Below are 19,250 nucleotides of genomic sequence, written 5' to 3'. Positions count from 1 at the left end.
CGCAATTTCATTGATTGCTTCCTTTAATTGTACATTTCCGTAGATGTTACTCAGACCGGCTTCATCCGCCATGTTACGTATACGAAGCTAAAAAGGTGACCGACAATAGAAGAAAAGAGAGAGAGAGAGTGAGTGAGAGAGAAGGGCTCTGCCAACCTTACAAGCAAAATTGAATTTTAAAACCAATGTGAAAGAGAAGATAGGCAAGGATAATAGCATGGTAGCCCCAAGGATTTCAATAAAGTACATAATACAATAAAATTGTTGTACTAATATGAAAAAATATTTTACATTTTTCTGAAATAATATAATTTTTCTCACCATGACAATAATATTTTGTTAACTTTGAAATATAAACATTTTCATTCAGGACAATCATATATAATTTTTTTGACCATATGGTACACACCATAAATTGAACTGAACACTAATCAGTCAGTGAATTTTTATAAAATAAATATTTATCATGATTTTGAAAAACATAGTACTTATCATTGTTTTGAAAAAATTATTTCGACAATTATTAAGGGCTTGTTTTGTAACCATTTCGTTTTCAATTTACATTTACAAAAATTTGAAAAACTGTGTCATAAAAACTTGTTTGATAATTTTTTTGATGTATAAATGGTTGTCTCAGTTTATAAATTTGAGGAAAAAAAATGAGTTTACGTTGGTTTTTAACCAGAAATTTAAAATTTTGGACTGACACATTTTTTTTTCAACTTATTTTTTTTGTCAATTAATATTTTTTTTTCAATTAATTTTTTCCAATTAATTATTTTTTTCAATTATAATGTGTATGATCTCATTGTCATAAATAATAAAAAATAAATATAAATATTTTAGGCTTGAACAAATATATTTTTTAGTTTATGTTTGTGGTCAATTTTGAAACATTTTGTTCAAACCAAATGCATACAAAACTGAAAATTCTTTTAATGCGAAGAAAAAGATGGGCAAGGACAAAAGTGGCAACCCCACGTAGGTTGCCTTGCCAATTTTTTGATTTCTCAATATAATAATTTTTGTACTAATATGAAAATAAAAATTATACATGAATTATGAAATGTAATATTTTTGTACACCACAGTAATATTTTGTTCACTTTGAATTTTCATAAAATAAATACTTATCATTATATTCTGAAAATTTTATTGAAAACGATTTTAAAAAACATAAAAATGCTCATCATTTTTTTGTAAAAATATTTTTTTGAAAATTATTAAATACTTAACGTTATTTTGGAAATTATTTGTATCAGCAATTATGTTGCAAATATTAAATTCGGAAACTATTTTGAACAAAAAACAAAACCAGACTGTTTTTGAACAGAAATTACACCTCACTTCAAATGGAGAAAAATTCCTCTTTTTTTGGTTCAAACAAAATTTAAAAAAGATTCAGAAATAGTGTAGTTCATCTAAACCATTATAAAAATTGTGTTTAAACTGATTTGGTCCAACTCCGATATCCGATAATAGTTTTTTCAAAAATTAAGTCCAATGCATGATTGTAGTTTTTTACACGCCATTTAAATCACATAGTAAGAACAATAATTGGTATTCAGTTTTATGACATACTGTGTTTAAAAAAAAAAATTGCTTGTGTTAGTAGTCACGGACTGATTGGCGTTTTACGTGGGTTGTTACAAAAAAATGTTGTGTAGTCTACAACAAATATGGTCCCTGTATGAATTCCGTCCCTGTATGGAGAAATATGGTCTATGAATAAATATAGCAGACAAGTTTCAAATAGTAACATGCATACTATTAAAATATAACATAAATCCATTAACAACACACAATTATTTGCCACCACAAGCATAATAGGGAGTGGGAAATACATTCTAGAATAGTTTTTGTAAAATGCAGAAACTATGAGGTGGAATAACTCCTCAACACCAGCCCTCCATTTCGAATCCATGCGTTGGGCCGGATGGGCCCCCAAAATCTGGGATTGCTTGATTCGAAGCCAACAAATTACCACGTCATCCATGGGAAGCTGCAACATGATGGCTTGATTTGCCCGGTTGTCCATTAGGGACACAGTGAAATCAGTGAGCGGGTCATCCGGGCCAAGAGCGTTCAAGGAATACAACCTTGCCACTTGCCTATCACCTCTGGCGTCAAATGTGGGTAATCATGATGCACTCGAACCTCGAGTTGTTGTGATTTAACTGACGATGCAAGGTTTTCTATGCTACTCGCCAACTTCAAAGATCCCTCGCTCTGCCCTTTTTTTTGCTGCCCCTGAGTGTTGCCTCCGAATTTCTGTTTCGTCAGTCCAGCCGTCGGAGTTTGTTCCACAGACACGGCACAGTCATCAACTGTGGGCGACAGGTTGGAAAGGCGGCAACCCACTGCTGTCCTCACAATCTTCTGCATCCATAAGGCATGGCACGTCATCCATTGCGACCGAATCGAAATCAGCGTTGGGTGTCTAAGCAAAATTTATTGTTGCCGTGGAACCTTCGTACACCCTTCGCATATGTTCCTCCAACGGCTTCGTTTTGAACTTCACAGCATTCTTGTCAATCTGAAAAAAAATAAAAAAATTACACACATAGAAGTAAATAATAATTGCTTCAGGAAAATATGAATAGCTATATCAAATATTGTCACATTGTAGTTAAGCAGCATGCAGAAGAGAAACTTGAAATGGTCATCACTACTATTAATCCTATTTCCATTATTACTGTAAAATTATAGAGCCAAAGTGTGTTCATTGCAAATTGCTGCTTGGTAGGTTAAGATTGCCATTGCAGATTGCTTATGAAATGGATTTTTCTTGTTTGTGAGGCACCAAAGAGAGGCTTTACAGACAGGATGAAAAGGAAGGGAAATGACAGGGGTGATGGCGACAGAAACAAAAAAAATTCAGGCTGTATGATTTATTTACGTAGCTGTTAATTATTCAATGGTGTGGTGCATGGAATTGTCGTATGATAAAATAATAATAATAATATAAAGAAATAGAATAGAGAAAAAAATTTGTTGTATAATGTATTTGTAAAGATGACTAGCTAAAATAATAGAAGTAGATTTTTAGTTAAAATGTAGTTAAAAATTTAACAAATTTGATGAAATTGCTCCCAAAAAAAAAAAAAAATCATAAAATGTTAAGTATGCTTTCCTTTCCAAAAATAGGACATCATTGGAGTTGATTTTGTGCCTTGTGGTCTCACAAAAATACTATCAATCGTGAAAATGTGCTTTGAATCTTATCATAAAAGTAATTGTGTGATATGATTTTTTTTATTAGAAAAAAATAGACTTTATTAATGAAATCAGCACATATTATATATGAAATTACATCAATAAAAGGGATAAGAGCAAAAAGTATCATAGTAAAGTTTCATAATCCCAATTAGATTGATATCAAGAAAATCACTTAATCCTATATTAACTCAAGCTAAAAGAGTTGATGAGAGACCGGCACAACAGAGGAAACAACCGAGCAACAAGCCTCAAAATAATCAACAAACAACAAACCTACACACTACAACAAATGGGGACCCCAACTAGCAATGCACAATAACAGGCAACAGTCATACAACAGTAACAACAACAAATGATCAAGCACATCTCTGTTTCTCCCCTTCTCCACCCACTCTGATTATAGTTTTGTACAACATATCTTACCTGATGTGGGATGTAGATATACGTTGCTAATGGGATATGAATCACACAATATAGAATATTAATTATTGTTCTAAATATGTAATATTGTTGATATTCTTATGGTTAGTGTCCTATTTAATTATATGACAAATTATACGCATACTCCTGAAGCTAATTCAGGCTATGAAAAATTAATGCCCATGTGACTAAACTGAAGGCTCAAACTGAGGGTTTATTTGTTAAAAGACTCAAATTCTGAAGTTTTTTTTTTGTTTTTGTTTTTGTCAAGCTATGTTTTTGTAGCTTCAGAAAAATTATACCCATATGGCAAATTATGCCCCAAAACAAACAAATTATATCCATACTATACTCCTTACAAATTATACCCATACTACAATGGCAAAAACACATAATTAAAGCTATAATTGATAGGATATGTTTTTTGTTTTTGTTTTTTTTTTTGGTCAGTTTAGTCATTGTGCTTCACAGAAAATTTCTTGTCAAACTTGTAAGAAAAAAAATAATTGTAGTGCATAATTGAACCTAACGTGCAAATAGTTTGACATGGAATTGTGCTTCTAAGGAAAAAACAAGACTTGGAAACGTTACCTTCTCATATTTGGCCTACCAATCGTCTGATGCTTGTATCAACCCGGTTTCTTCGTTGTAACTTATGTCAGTTGGGTCGTGCCTTGTGTTCATAAGGCGTGACCACGACTGCCAGTCCTTTTTCAGCAAGTTGTACTTGTTTTGGAGTTGTTTCACCTCATGGAACCTACCCTTACGTTCTTGGAAGGCCTTGGACACAGCTCTGTAGCTGTGCATTGTCATTGTATGGACACATCTCTTGTAACCAGATTCCAACTCCTTCACAACAAGTTCCCAGAACAGCCTAATTGCGTCCGAGTCCCAAACTGCTTTGTGCACATATGCAAACTGTGGGTGCGGTTGACTACTGTCCCACTTACACAAATTTTTGGACGGCATAGACAGCGTTCAGGATTGATCCATGTGGCTACAACATTGGAGTAATAATTGTGGTATACGTGCATCATATAATGTAAAACATAACATGAACAATCGGAATTAAAGAACATGACGGAGAAGCAAATAATAGCAAAGCGAATAAAGAGAAGATTGCATTGTCAACATGAAATTAGTATACTACACATTGTACAAGTCAGAAAACATGAAAAGTATCACATGGCAAATACATACAGCCTACGAACTGAATCAAATCAAGTACGAAACAACAAAATAACAACGACAACAAACAAGACGAACGTAACAATTTATAGAAGATGCAAAGAGTGCTGCAAGTTGATGATGTCAGCCCTTAACTGGAAGACCATGTCCTTAAGTGATTGTTGAGTGTCAGGCACGGATGTTTGGCCAAATTCATTACACCAGCCAATCTAAGAACGACATGGCTAAATAGACACATGTATTAGTGTAATTCTAAAACATGTAAATGAACTTGTGCATATGAATACTCACCACTGCACGAGGGCATTGGTAGTAGGCACGACTTAGATTTCTTGAAGATCTTGAAATCTTCCCAACACACATCCCCAAGCCACAAACACAGAACGACGCTGTACACGCTGACATGGTAGAGGAAACAAACGAAGCCATCGGCTGTTTTGGAAAGAGCTATAGATGAAAGCAATGAAATGACAACATGGACATGATTTACAAGTTCTCTTATATATTAAATTCGCCTTATGTGGACGTAGTGTCTGTGTGCAATTATTTGGGAAACCATGCATTCGTGCATCCCCTCATACCAACCTTGTAGTTGCATCACATTTCATTAACCTGTTAATTATTGCAATATCATATGTTTCGTGATTTTTATGTCCAATTTGCATGCATTTCAGAAGAAAATGACAATGGTTTCCCTCACATGTGTGAGATTAATTTGTTAATGTACTTTATTTCTTTATAATACCTTACTCCTGCAATAATGGAAATTTTCAAGCGAAGAGTTTAAAGTGCCGCTAGTAATTTGATTAGATTGTAAAGTGTGTGTGTGATTAATATCACAAGTAATCAAATGTTGTTGTTTTCAGTGGCCAACAGGTTAGATTTCTTACTACCACAAATGGGACTTATGTACATATTAGCAGAAACAAGAATGTATAAATATAATATAATAATTCTTAAACATTAATTTGAACAGCTGTTTTTGGGTATTATTTAGGGTGAAAAGTCTTTTGCAAAACATGAAAACACATTAAAAAAAAATTCCTTCTAATAAACAGTCAGTCTAATTATTTTGCACACAAAAAATTGTCTTATTATTTTTTTTCCCTCTTTTACAAGTGTCTGGATACACTTGTTCACAAAATTCATTGTCCAGTTGAAGACAAATATGTCATGCCATTTACACTTTAAGGTGAGGTAGTTGTGACCTTTTACAGTTTGTACTTGAAAGTGTAGGTAATTTCATACTTCAGAATAACAAGGATTGTTTTAATAGTTGAGGAGTAGAACAATTTTGTGTTTCAATTATCAATTTCAATACAATTTAATAAAAAAATCAAGAAAACAGAGGCCACAAATTTCGGGGGGAAAGAGGAGAGAAATAAAAACAGAAGCCAGAAATTTCACCACAGGAACAAACAAAGAGGGGCAAAGAGGACAAAAATGAACACAGACACAATACCAACTTTGCCAAATGGTTGGCAAGCCCAGATAATTGCAAACACAAATTCATATGCCAATCCGAAGTATGTAAGGCAAAAAAAAAAGATAAACAATGATAACAAAAGGGGGATTTGTTACGAATTTTGTACATGGGGCAAAATAGAGTCACAAAAGGAGCTGTTACCTTCTATTTTGGGGGTGGGCGGGCTGAAATAGTGAAAATCTGTTCAGCGGTGGTGCAGATCTGGATGCCAACTGGTCCTTCCCGTCCAGTACTGGTGATGCTGTAAGGGGGAGGTGGTAACAGAGCTTCGGTGTGAGCGTGACGGACAGTCGCATGTTGGGACGGCTTTGGTGATGCTGTGTAGCGACCCTAATTTTTCGTAAGCCTTTATTTATTTATTTATTATTATTAATATTATTATCTTATTTTATTTTTGACATTATTAATTGTGTGGTTACATGAGAATTTAATGTAATATTTAATTAATTTAATGTGGTAGTTAATTATATATAATTAATCTGAATATTTATTTTTATATATTTTGATATATATAAAAAAGAAATTATTTATATAGATTTTATATAAGATATTTATATTTATATATGTTGTATTTATATTGTATTTGTAAAATAAAATTCATTATCAATTAGGTTAAAAGCAAAGGTTGTTGTCATTAGGAAAAGAAAAAAATATATATAGAAAAGAGAGGGCTTTGTAGGGTGCAGCTGCCCCGAGAGGGAGAGAGAGAGAGAGAGAGATTCATCCCAAAATCAGAGACAGAGTGCAAGCCAAAAGAAAAGAGAGAGACAACTTGAAGAGAGAGTGGTAAGGCAGAGGAGAGAAAAAAAAATATTGATGTTGCAAGTGATTCTTTGATCTTCAAAAAAATATTGTGAGTACAAAACCCACTTTCCTTGATTTATGTTTAATTTGTTATTTTTATTTATTTATTTTATTTATTTGATGTTAGTTTGATTTTGTATTTATATAAAGATGATAGATTGATTTTAATTATTTTGATTAATTGTGTATGTCAGATTTATGATTTTTATATGTATTTATTTTTATGATTGTAATCATACTGATGGTTATATGAAATTAAAATAAACTTAGAACCTACAGATAAATTCCTTATACTCCACCATGACTCCACAGATTGTTGTTTTATTTAAATGTTGGTGAGAAAGAGTGTATAAAAAAAAGAAATGAGGATTATAAGATTTATTTAAATGCCTTAGGCTTAGCATTATTATGTTTGTTCTCATGAGTAGATGAGAGATTGTGTGTGTATATATATATATATATATATATATATATATTGTTGCCTCGTTCTCATGAATAAATGAGTACTTTGATTTACACGCGTACGTATATGCTAACCATCCGGGGAGTGTGGGTCAAACTCGGGACGATATCCCCATGCAAGTTTGGCTTCAGAGTGGTGTTAGGAATACGGGAGGCATATGGGATATATGTATAGGCCGGAAGTGAAGGGTCAAAGTAGTGGAGTTAAGGAACAAATAATTAAATATAAGTTTATTGGTATAATGTGAATTGTATTGATTTGTACATCTTGAAAAATAGTAAACAACCTTGATAAATTATGAAATTTGGGCAGATGTATGTATACGTAATTCTAGACAACTTTTGTATTTTAACTTTGTACTAAAAAGATCGATTAGAACTTGTAATCGGATGATCTTGGTTATAGTAGTTTTTATTCATTTTATCAATGCAGCTTTTAGAGGTTGTTTTAACTCATGAAACAAGCTCATTTTTATTGATTTCGCATAAACTGAAGTAAAACATCATTCTGAACAATTTTCGTGTTTTGAACTTTTCCTAAAAAAAATCATCTTAGGGCTGTTTCTTTTCCTTTTCAGCTTTAGATTTTTCAATTAAATTCCGTCTAGGTTCTTCTATCAAGTTTTTCTCTCAACCTATTCCGTTTTTACTAAATTTGTTCATGTGGTCTTTTAGAAAATTTGATCATGTATAACTTTTCTTATTTGATTTTTGGTCAATTCGAATTATTTAAGCATGGAACAGTGCATTTTTATACTTGTTCAGCAAGTTACTTATGATTAAATTGTACTAACTTTATTTTTTGCAGAATGGTGAGTCTTACTAACTTTTTATGCAGGGCTAACCCACCATATTTTTATTTTTATATGTTTATTTTATACTCAATTTATATTTCGTTGTGTATGGGCAAGAAACTAAATGCCACCATATCTCGGGAAACTACCCATTCGCCTCGGTGCGAATGGAACTACTTGTCTTGTCCCGTAACAAGAATTAAATATATTTTTGTTTGTGTCTGGTGGACAAGTGGGTGTCAAATGTTTGTACTCATACCAGTATACTTGTATACTGACCTGCTTTGTCTCTTGGCATCTTAGGGGCATTTTGTTTGAGCGTAGCCGAGCTTCCTTTATAGGATTAGTTTTGACTACGATAGTGAAGAGAAATAACTATAGTTATTAGACATGTCGTTTGGATTTCTTTTGCTTTCTTGAGTTTAGGGTTGATATTAATTTATGTATTTATTATTTTTTTTATGACCTTAGTATTTTGATAATTTGGCATGGTTTGTAACTTTACATTATTTAAGTTATTTTGACTATTTATTGTTACTTTAATGTTGGAGGTATTGGTTAGTTATGAAATTATAGTGGATGGTTTGGTTGGTGCTTTGTTAGTTTTTTTTTTTATCTCTCATAATTTTTTGAGGATGAAAATTTACTTAAACCCTTTGGGGACGTGAACGTTTAGATTTTGTTTCACCCCTAGGATTTGGATGATGGAATATTGATTGTTGATTAGTCCTAATTTAATATTTAATTGTCCAAATTTTGGGGCGTGATAGTTTGGTATCAAAGCTCTAGGTTACCTTAAACTTGTGAGAGTTTAGGTGATCCTCGGATTGTGGAAACATGGGTTAGTTGGTTTAGGTTGATGGTTGAATTTATTCTAAGTATTTATGAATGCATTATTTTTGTGTGTTTAACTTGAAGATGATGGCTAGGAGGTATAATTTGAGAAGTGCTGAGCCCAATGACACAGAGGAAGAAACAATTGCTAACGTGGCGGCGGCAACGGCGACTACGGCAACAGCGGCTGCTACCGAGGCAGCCAATACTGTGTAGGTTAATGTGGAGGAGATGATGGCTCAGTTACTTCAGGTTATTCAGAACAATAATCAAGGCTAGCAGAGAGATCCCTTTGTGAGGAGAAACAAAGACTTTGGTTCTTTGGGAGGTCAAAAATTCTCTAGAGATAGAGGACCCATTGCAGCTAACGCTTGGGTTCAGAAATGTGAAATGGTGTTTGGTCGTATGCAGCTCACCGAGGTTAAAAAACAGGAGTTCGCTACACATTAGCTTGAGGGAGCAACCCTATTTTGGTGGAACTTATGGAATGAGGGTCTAGATTTGACGATTTTGACTTGGGTAGATTTTAAGACCCATTTTGATCAAAAAGTTTGTTCCTACTGCTATTCAGTCTCAGCTGAGTGATAAATTTTCGAAGTTGACTCAAGAGGGTAAAACAATGATCGAGTATGTCACCAAGTTTAATGAGTCATCTCGATATGCCCCTTACTTAGAAAAGAAGAATGAGAAGTTTATTAAGTGATTAAATCATTACCTGTTTGAGTCCCTTATTCTCTTTGTTGCTGAACTGTTTGAAAGAGTTCTTGATTTGGCACTGAAGCATGAGAAAAATGAGAAGCAGTTTAAAGAAGGGAAGGCCAAAGTTGGAGAGACTTCTAGAAGGAGTCACTTCCAGCAGCGTGATGAGAACAAATACCGACCTTACAATCAAAGACATAGGGGTCAACAGTTTCAGAGGCCACAGCAACAAGGTAATTAGGGAAATTTTAGACCTCAGGGTAATTTTTAGCCCCAGGGGCACTATTATCAGAGATAGGGTGGCCTGCGCCCACAAGGTTATCAAGAACAGTGACAGCAAGTGCTAGAGTTGGGTTATCGTCCTCCCGTACCTCAGTTGGAGGAATCCCCACCTATCAGAGCACTAACACTTCAATCGATCAATAAGAAGTGTTTTGGCTGTTAGCAGTTGGGACATGAAGACAAGGATTGCCCTCAAAAACAACAGGCGCGACAAGGTTAGGCAGCTCCAACCAGGGCATTTGCAGTGATGCCAGGAAACAACAAAGTGCAAGGTACTTTTAATCTTTTTCAAGAACCCATTAGAGTACTTTTTGATACTAGTGCCTCTCATTCTTTCATATCTAGACAGTTTGTAGAAAGAGAACATCTTGTAACTACCTCCTTATCTAGACCTATTCGTGTTGAAACCTCTTTAGGAGGGGCAGTTACTCTTTATGATATGTGTAAAGATTTTGAGATTGACTTTGCGGGCAAAGTCTTGTATGCAGACTTAATTGTTTAGGGTTTGAGGGGTTTGTAATTATTTTGGGTATGGATTGGCTGCAAAAACACTTTGTGACTCTAGATTGTGCTGGAATGACTGTAAATATAGATATTCCCTGTATGCCACGGCTTACCCACACTTCTAGCGATGGAGAAGAGTCGGTGATGAAGAGTTTTCTGTGCTCGGTAGAAATCCCTAAGCAGGATAGTGAGGTAGATGTGGTACATGAGTTTGAGGATGTGTTTCAGGAGATACCTGGACCTCCATCTCGACGGGTAGTAAAATTTCGCATTGACCTAGTGCTGGAAACTACATCGATTTCTAAAACGGCATACAGAATGGCGCCTAAAGAGCTTGTGGAGATGAGGAAGCAGCTGGAAGAGATGTTTCAGAAAGGGTTCATACGTTCAAATAACTCCCCATAGAGAGCACCCGCGATCTTTGTTTCCAAGAAAGATGGCACTCTCCTCATGTGCATAGATTACAGAGAGCTAAACAAGGTGACTATCAAGAACAAGTATCCGCTACCTAGAATTGATAACTTGTTTTATCAATTGAAGGGGCAGCCATGTTCTCTTAGTTTGATCTCAGAGCGGGTTACCATCAGATGGGTGTATCAGAGGAAAGTATACCGCTTACTAATTTTCGGACCCGGCATGGGTTGTACGAATTTCCTGTAATGCCTTTTGTTTTGACCAATGCTCCTTCCTATGTCATGGACCTAATGAACCTAATTTTTCAACTGTATCTAGATAAGTTTGTGATTATCTTTATAGATGATATTCTGGTGTATTCTAAGAATGAAAAAGAACACACAGAACACTTGAAAGTCGTGTTACAGACTTTAAGGGAGCAGCAGTTATACGCTAAGTTCAAAGTGTCGCTTTTGGGAGAAAGAAGTTTGGTTTTTGGGACATGTTATGTCTAACCAGAGGATAGCGGTAGATCCTGAGAAAGTTGTTGCGGTCAAAGAATGGAAGTAGCCTACAAATCTTTCAGAGGTGAGGAGTTTTTTTAGGTCTAGCTTGTTATTATAGAAGATTTATAGAGAAGTTTTTCACTATTGCAGTACCTATGACCAAGTTGACCTGCAAGAATGTGAAGTTCTTATGGATAGATGATTGTGAGAGAGCTTTTCAGGAGTTAAAACAGCGGTTGACTACAGCACCGGTTTTAACTATACCAATACAAGGGAAAAAGTTAGTTGTGTTTACTGATGCGAGTGGAACTGGGTTGGGATGTGTGTTGATGCAGCATTAGAAGGTTGTATCTTATGCTTCTTGACAGTTAAAACCTCATGAGAGACGATACCTTACTCATGACTTGGAGTTGGCAGCAGTTGTTTTTGCATTGAAAGTGTGGCGACACTACTTGTTTGGAGAGCGCTTTAAGTTATATACAGATCACAAGTGTCTCAAATATCTTTTTTCTCAAAAAGAGTTGAACATGAGGCAACAGAGATGGGTTGAATTCATCAGTAATTATGATTTTGAGATCCTTTACCACCCAAGGAAAGGAAATGTGGTCGCAAATGCACTTAGTCGACAACATGGGATTATAGCTTCTTTGATGATTCAGGAATGAAAGCCCTTGGAGTTTATTTCGATGCATGGTGTTCAACCAATAAAGAGTGTTGTGAGGGCATACATTGGTAGTTTGACCGTGCAACCGACGTTACTGGGAAAAGTTCGTCAGATGTAGAATTTTGATGGGTTTCTCGTCAGCAAGCTCGATAACCTTGTAGTGGATTTGATCGATGATTGTCCTACTGATTGGTCTGTGGACTCAAATGGGGGATTACGATTCAAGAGCATGTTGTGTGTACCTAACATTGTTAAATTGAGGAAGGAGATTATAGATGTTGTCTATAGGTCCCGATATACTATTCACCCTGGTGGGACTAAGATGTATCATGACCTGAAGAGGACGTTTTGGTGGGAAGATATGAAGAAATACGTAAGAGAGTATGTTTCTCGATGTTATGTGTGTCAACAGGTTAAGGCAGAACACCAACGACCGTTTGGATTTTTGCAGCCTCTCGAGATCCCTACTTGGAAATGAGAGTACATCTCTATGGATTTCGTGGATGGATTGTCATGGTCTAAGCGAGGTAATGAATCTATTTGGGTGATAGTGGATCGACTCACCAAGTCTGCTCATTTTATTCCTATCAGTGTTTACCGAACTGCAGATAAACTAGCCAGGCTATATATTCAAGAGGTGGTGACACTTCATGGCGCACCAGTTTTTATAGTTTCGGATCGTGATCCGTTGTTTGTGGCAGAGTTTTGGGAGAGTTTTCAGCGTGCTTTGGGTGCTAGGTTAGACTTAAGTATGGCTTACCATCCTCAGACGGATACGCAAACTGAGCGGGTAAATCAGATCTTGGGGGATATGTTGAGAGCTTGTGTCCTCAATCTTGGTGGTAGTTGGGAAGAACACTTGCCATTAGTGTAGTTTGCTTATAATAATAACTATCGCTCCAGTATTGGGGTGGCACCTTGTGAGGCTTTATATGGAAGGCCATGTCGATCACTTGCTTGTTGGATGGAGGTAGGAGATGTGCCGTTGCTAGGGCCAGATTTGGTGAGAAAGACCACAGAGAAGGTGAACATTATTCGGGAATGTATTAAGACTGCACAGAGTCATCAGAAGAGTTACGCTGATAGAAAACGTAAGGGGGTTGAGTTAAATGTTGGAGATTTTGTGTTTTTGAAGGTTTCACCGATGAAGGGTATCATGTAGTTCGGAAAGAAGGGAAAGTTGGCGCTTAGATTTGTGGGACCATACGAGATCACTGAGAAGATTGGTAATGTGGCTTACAAATTAGTCCTACCACCTGCTTTAGCTATAATTCACAATGTGTTCCACATATCTTTATTGCGGAAGTGTGTACAAGACCCTTCCCAAGTAGTATCACCAGAAATGTTGGAGATTAGTGATAATCTCACGTATGTGGTGCGACCGGTTACTATTCTAGACCGGAATGTAAAATAGTTGCGGCGCAAGAATGTGAACTTGGTGAAAGTGAAATAGAGCAAGGATGAGAACGATATCACTTGGGAATTAGAAGAGAAAGTTTGGCGTATGCACCTAGAACTTTTTACTTAGTACTCTTTCCTATCGAATCTCAAGAAGAGATTCTTTTGACGTGTGTATATTGTAGCGACCCTGATTTTTTGTAAGCCTTTATTTATTTATTTATTTATTATTATTATGATCTTATTTTATTTTTGGCTTTATTAATTGTGTGGTTACATGAGAATTTAATGTGATATTTAATTAATTTATTGTGTTAGTTAATTATATATAATTAATCTAAATATTTATTGTGTGTGTCAATTTCTGACCACACTGCCAATCAAGCACTCAGCTGGAGAACACTAGCAGAATAGATTAAGCCTGAACGACTTGTCACAAAAAGAAGAGATTCCGGCGGTGGTTCGTCCATCCGGGGGTACTTCGACAATCAGGTCAGTTATCTCTCAAAGATAGCAAAAGTGTTTGACTCACTATTCAGAGCATAGAAAGCATACCTTAAACCCATTAGGGTGCCTCTCTTTTATAGCCAACACAACCTAGTCCCAATAGAAGCCTAGTTTCAATGGATTTAGGATTACTGCTAATCTTGGACTCCCAGTAGGATTGGGATAAACTCTCTAAGAGTCTTATCTTTACCCAAGCTGAAGTCCTCTCTCATTCTAGGACTCTTGTCCCTTATCCCGGATTCCGGTATCTTCACAGATAACCTTGGCCTAGCCGAGATGATCTCGGCGTCATGATCAGGACACGTGGCACCTCAGCTGGCACTTCGGTGACACCTCGGCCACATGTTGTCATTCAAAAATTATGTTCCCATATTTATATTTATATATTTTGATATATAAAAAAAGAAATTATTTATATAGATTTTATGTAAGATATTTATATTTATATATGTTGTATTTATATTGTATTTGTAAAATAAAATCCATTATCAATTAGGTTAAAAGCAAAGGTTGTTGTCATTAGGAAAAGAAGAAAATATATAGAAAGGAGAAGGCTTCGTGGGGTACGGTTGCCGAGAGAGAGAGAGAGAGAGAGAGAGAGAGAGAGAGAGATTCATCCCAAAACCAGAGACAGAGTGCAAGCCAAGAGAAAAGAGAGAGACAACTTGAAGAGGGAGTGGTAAGGCAGAGAAGAGAAGAGAAGAAAAGAAAAAAAAGGGTTTAGGGTTTTACTTTGGTGGCTTTATTAATTTTGCAAGTGATTCTTTGATTTTCAAAAAAATATTGTGAGTACAAAACCCACTTCTCTTGATTTATGTTTAATTCGTTGTTTTTATTTATTTATTTTTATTTATTTGATGTTAGTTTGATTTTGTATTTATATGAAGATGATAAATTGATTTTAATTATTTTGATTAGTTGTGTATGTCAAGTTTATGGTTTTTATATGTATTTATTTTTATGGTTGTAATCATACTGATGGTTATATGAAATTAAAATAAACTTAGAACCCATAGATAAATTCTCTATACTCTACCATGACTCCACGGATTGTTGTTTTATTTGAGTGTTGATGAGAAAGAGTGTATAAAAAAAAGAAGTGAGGATTATAAGATTTATTTAAATGCCTTAGGCTTAGTATTGTTATGTTTGTTCTCGTAAGTAGATGAGAGATTGTATATATATATATATATTGTTGCCTCGTTCTCATGAATAAATGAGTACTTTAATTTACACGCGTACATATATGCTAACCATCCAGGGAGTGTGGGTCAAACTCGGGACAATATCCCGTGCAAGTTTGGCTTCAGAGCGGTGTTAGGTATACGGGAGGCACATGGGATATATGTATAGGCCGGAAGTGAAGGGCCAAAGTGGTAGAGTTAAGGAACAAATAATTAAATATAAGTTTATTGGTATAGTGTGAATTGTATTGATTTGTACATCTTGAAAAATAATAAACGACCTTGATAAATTATGAAATTTGGGCAAATGTATGTATACGTAATTCTAGACAACTTTTGTATTTTAACGTTGTACTAAAAAGATCGATTAGAACTTGTAATCGAATGATCTTGGTTATAGTAGTTTTTATTCATTTTAGCAATGCAGATTTTAGAGGTTGTTTTAACGCACGAAACGAGCTCATTTTTATTGATTTCGCATAAACTGAAGTAAAACATTATTCTGAACACTTTTCGTGTTTTGAACTTTTCCCAAAAAAAATCATCTTAGGGCAGTTTCTTTTCGTTTTCAACTTCAGATTTTTCAGTTGAATTCCGTCTAGGTTCTTCTATCAAGTTTTTCTCTCAACCTATTCAGTTTTTACTAAATTTGTTCATGTGGTCTTTTAGAAAATTTGATTATGTACAACTTTTCTTATTTGAGTTTTGGTTAATTCGAATTATTTAAGCATGAAACGGTGCATTTTTATACTTGTTCAGCAAGTTACTTATGATTAAATTGTACTAACTTTATTTTTTGCAAAATGGTGAGTCTTACTAACTTTTTATGCAGGCCTAACCCACCATATTTTTATTTTTATATTATTTATTTTATACTCAATTTATATTTCGTTGTGTACAGGCAAAAAACTAAATGCCACCATATCTCGGGAAACTACACATTCGTCTCGGTGCGGATGGAACTACCTGTCTTGTCCCGTAACAAGAATTAAATGTATTTTTGTTTGTGTCTGGTGGACACGTGGGTGTCAAATATTTGTACTCATACCAGTATACTTGTATACTGACCCGTATTGTCTCTTGGCATCTCAGGTGCGTTCTGTTTGAGCGCAGCCAAGCTTTCTTTGCAGGATTAATTGGGACTACGGTGACGAAGAGAAATAACTATAATTGTTGGACATGTCGTTTGGACTTCTTTTATTTTTTTGAATTTAGGGTTGATATTAGTTTATGTATTTATTATTTTTTTTATGACCTTAGTATTTTGATAATTTGGTATGGTTTGTAACTTTACATTATTTAAGTTATTTTAACTATTTATTGTTACTTTAATGTTGGAGGTATTAGTTAGTTATGAAATTATGGTGGATGGTTTGATTGGCGTTTTGTTAGTTTTTTTTTATCCTTTGTAATCTTTTGAGGATGAAAATTTACTTAAACCCTTTGGGGACATGAACGTTTAGATTTTGTTTCACCCCTAGGATTTGGATGATGGAATATTGATTGGGGTTTAGTCCTAATTAAATATTTAATTGTTCAAATTTTGGGGCGTGACATGCTGTAAGGGGGAGGTGGTGGCAAAGCTCCGGCAGTCAGCCGTGTGTGCATCACGGACTGTCACGCCTTCAATGACGACTGTGTACGCATGTGTATGGAGAACAAAAGGAGATATTGAGGTGAGAATGTGAGGTGCGAATTCCTGTGCCCTAGTTGTAATTTATTCCCCCATTCTACAAGAGCCGGACAAAAAAGGGGCATTTCAGTCTTTTTTGCCTCTGACTAGTGTTGTTGTTTTCCCACCAAAAAAATTGTGAATAGTATAAACTTTTTGCTTTTGTAGTGACTTTTTGACTATTTGCCTTTTTTAGGTTAACCCAAACACCTACTATATTTAGGGATAAACTCCTCTCCATACATTCATCTCCTCATATCTCTCCACTCTTTTTATAGGCTCCAATTTAGAATCTTACCGATGATCAAAATCGTCTATCTCGTAAGTTTCATAATAAAAGTGTTAGGTTTTTGAAATTGATAATCTCGTTTGACAAAACTCATTTCAATTGTAATTTTATTCACTCTTTTTGTTACAGTGAAGCTATGAGTGTTTAGATGCGAATCCATTCAGAATTGTGCCTTGTAGATGAGTTTGTGATCTTAATTCTTTCATGTTTGACTAGGTACGGGGATCGAGCAAAAATGCAGTCGCAGTTGTTTGACTGCTCGAGTGGTTATTTGTACGCTCAAGCGAAGAAAATGATCATTCAGTATTTTTGCAGAGTGCCTGAATTTCTGGAAAGAAAGTTTTACCGCTTGAGCGGTGAAAGTTGTGCTCGAGCAGTCAGCCTATATGTTTCGCACCGCCTTTAGTCACACCGCTAAAGCAGTGAAATGTGCGCTTGAGCGGTCTATGCGATCCTATTTTCTGTAAAGTGAGATGTTCGCTATTTTTAGGGTTTGTGTCGTCTAGATTTTTAAAGAGGAAGAAAAAATAAAGTGTTTTATAGTAAAGGGTGTTTTATGAGTGTTTCCTTGATGAGTTAAGACTGATCAATGGATCCATGAAATTTATATCAACGTTATTAAAAGGTTTGTTTATTTTCTTTTATTCACAAAAGAGAGAGTTGTTCTTCGGTAAGGAACTTGGGCCTGAAGCTTTGGTGGATTCCGGAGTGGCTTATCATCATGGATTTGACATCAGTGTTATAAATTCAATATTGGACAAGACAATTCCGAGGTTAAGATGGTAGTAGAAGAGGCACATTGGGGTCGATTCAATTCGGGTGTGGATTCACTAGGTAATTGAGAATACACTCGTGTAATTCCTTTTTGTCTTTCTAATGGATTGTTTTGTAACTTTGGCCCGTGATTTTTTTATCACAATTGGAGCTCCAATTGTGATTTTTCCACGTTAAATCGTTGTGTCAATTTGTCTTTGATTATTTGATTGGGATTATTATTTATTGTTTAAAAATTGAAACACAATTACAAATCAATATCTCAGGAATTTTTAGAATTTTCAAAAAGTCATCAATGCAAAAAATAAATTTCATCAAAAAATTATAGACTTTAGAAAAAATCGCATTTTGTTTGATAAAATGAATGACAAATGTGATTGTCAACTTACAACATCTATTTTATAAAGTAAAATGGTTTTCGTTCCTGTGTTTATGATTTTTCGATGAAACTCATTTTTTGCATAAATAATTTTATTATGAAACTTATAATATAAGTGGTTCAGATTATCGGTGCAGATCTGAATTAAGGCCTATAAGAGAATTATGAGGAAAAAAAATAAAGAGATGAAAATATTGAAGGGAGCCTATCCCATCTATTTACGGGTGTGGATATGTACTTGTGAAGGATTAAGGGTCACTGCTGTGCTCTTTAGCACAGTAGTGACTGTTTTGCCTCAATTTGAAGTGTATTATGGGGCTTATTTTTATAATCCGAACCGTTCATTTTGTAGGGTTTGTTGAGTACTTCGTACCTACCAAAATCATATTAATCAGATATCAATAACTATATGATCGAATTGTATATTTTTTATGCTATTTTTTTATGCATATTTCATATAGTTATTGATATCCGATTAATATAATTTTCGGTAGACACGAAATACTCAACAAATCTTACAAAATGAACAGTTCAGATTATAAAAATAAACTCATAATACATCTCAAATTGAAACACAACAGTCACTATTGTGTCTTTAGCACAACAATAACCCTTAATCCACTTGTAAAAGAGGGAATTTGATGTACCCAAAAAAACGAAAGTGGGAACTTGATTCATTTATTGCCATTAATCAAATCTCTCATATTTGAGTTTTCCCACAACCCGCAAGGAACTATTTTCCCAACAACTTACATTTTACATTTATGTACCATTAGTTATTGGTATGTATGAG

Source organism: Camellia sinensis, chromosome 14 (assembly GCF_055761805.1).
Source record: "Camellia sinensis isolate YWXY chromosome 14, ASM5576180v1, whole genome shotgun sequence".
Classification (NCBI taxonomy): Eukaryota; Viridiplantae; Streptophyta; class Magnoliopsida; order Ericales; family Theaceae; genus Camellia; species Camellia sinensis.
This window is presented reverse-complemented; position numbering follows the sequence as displayed.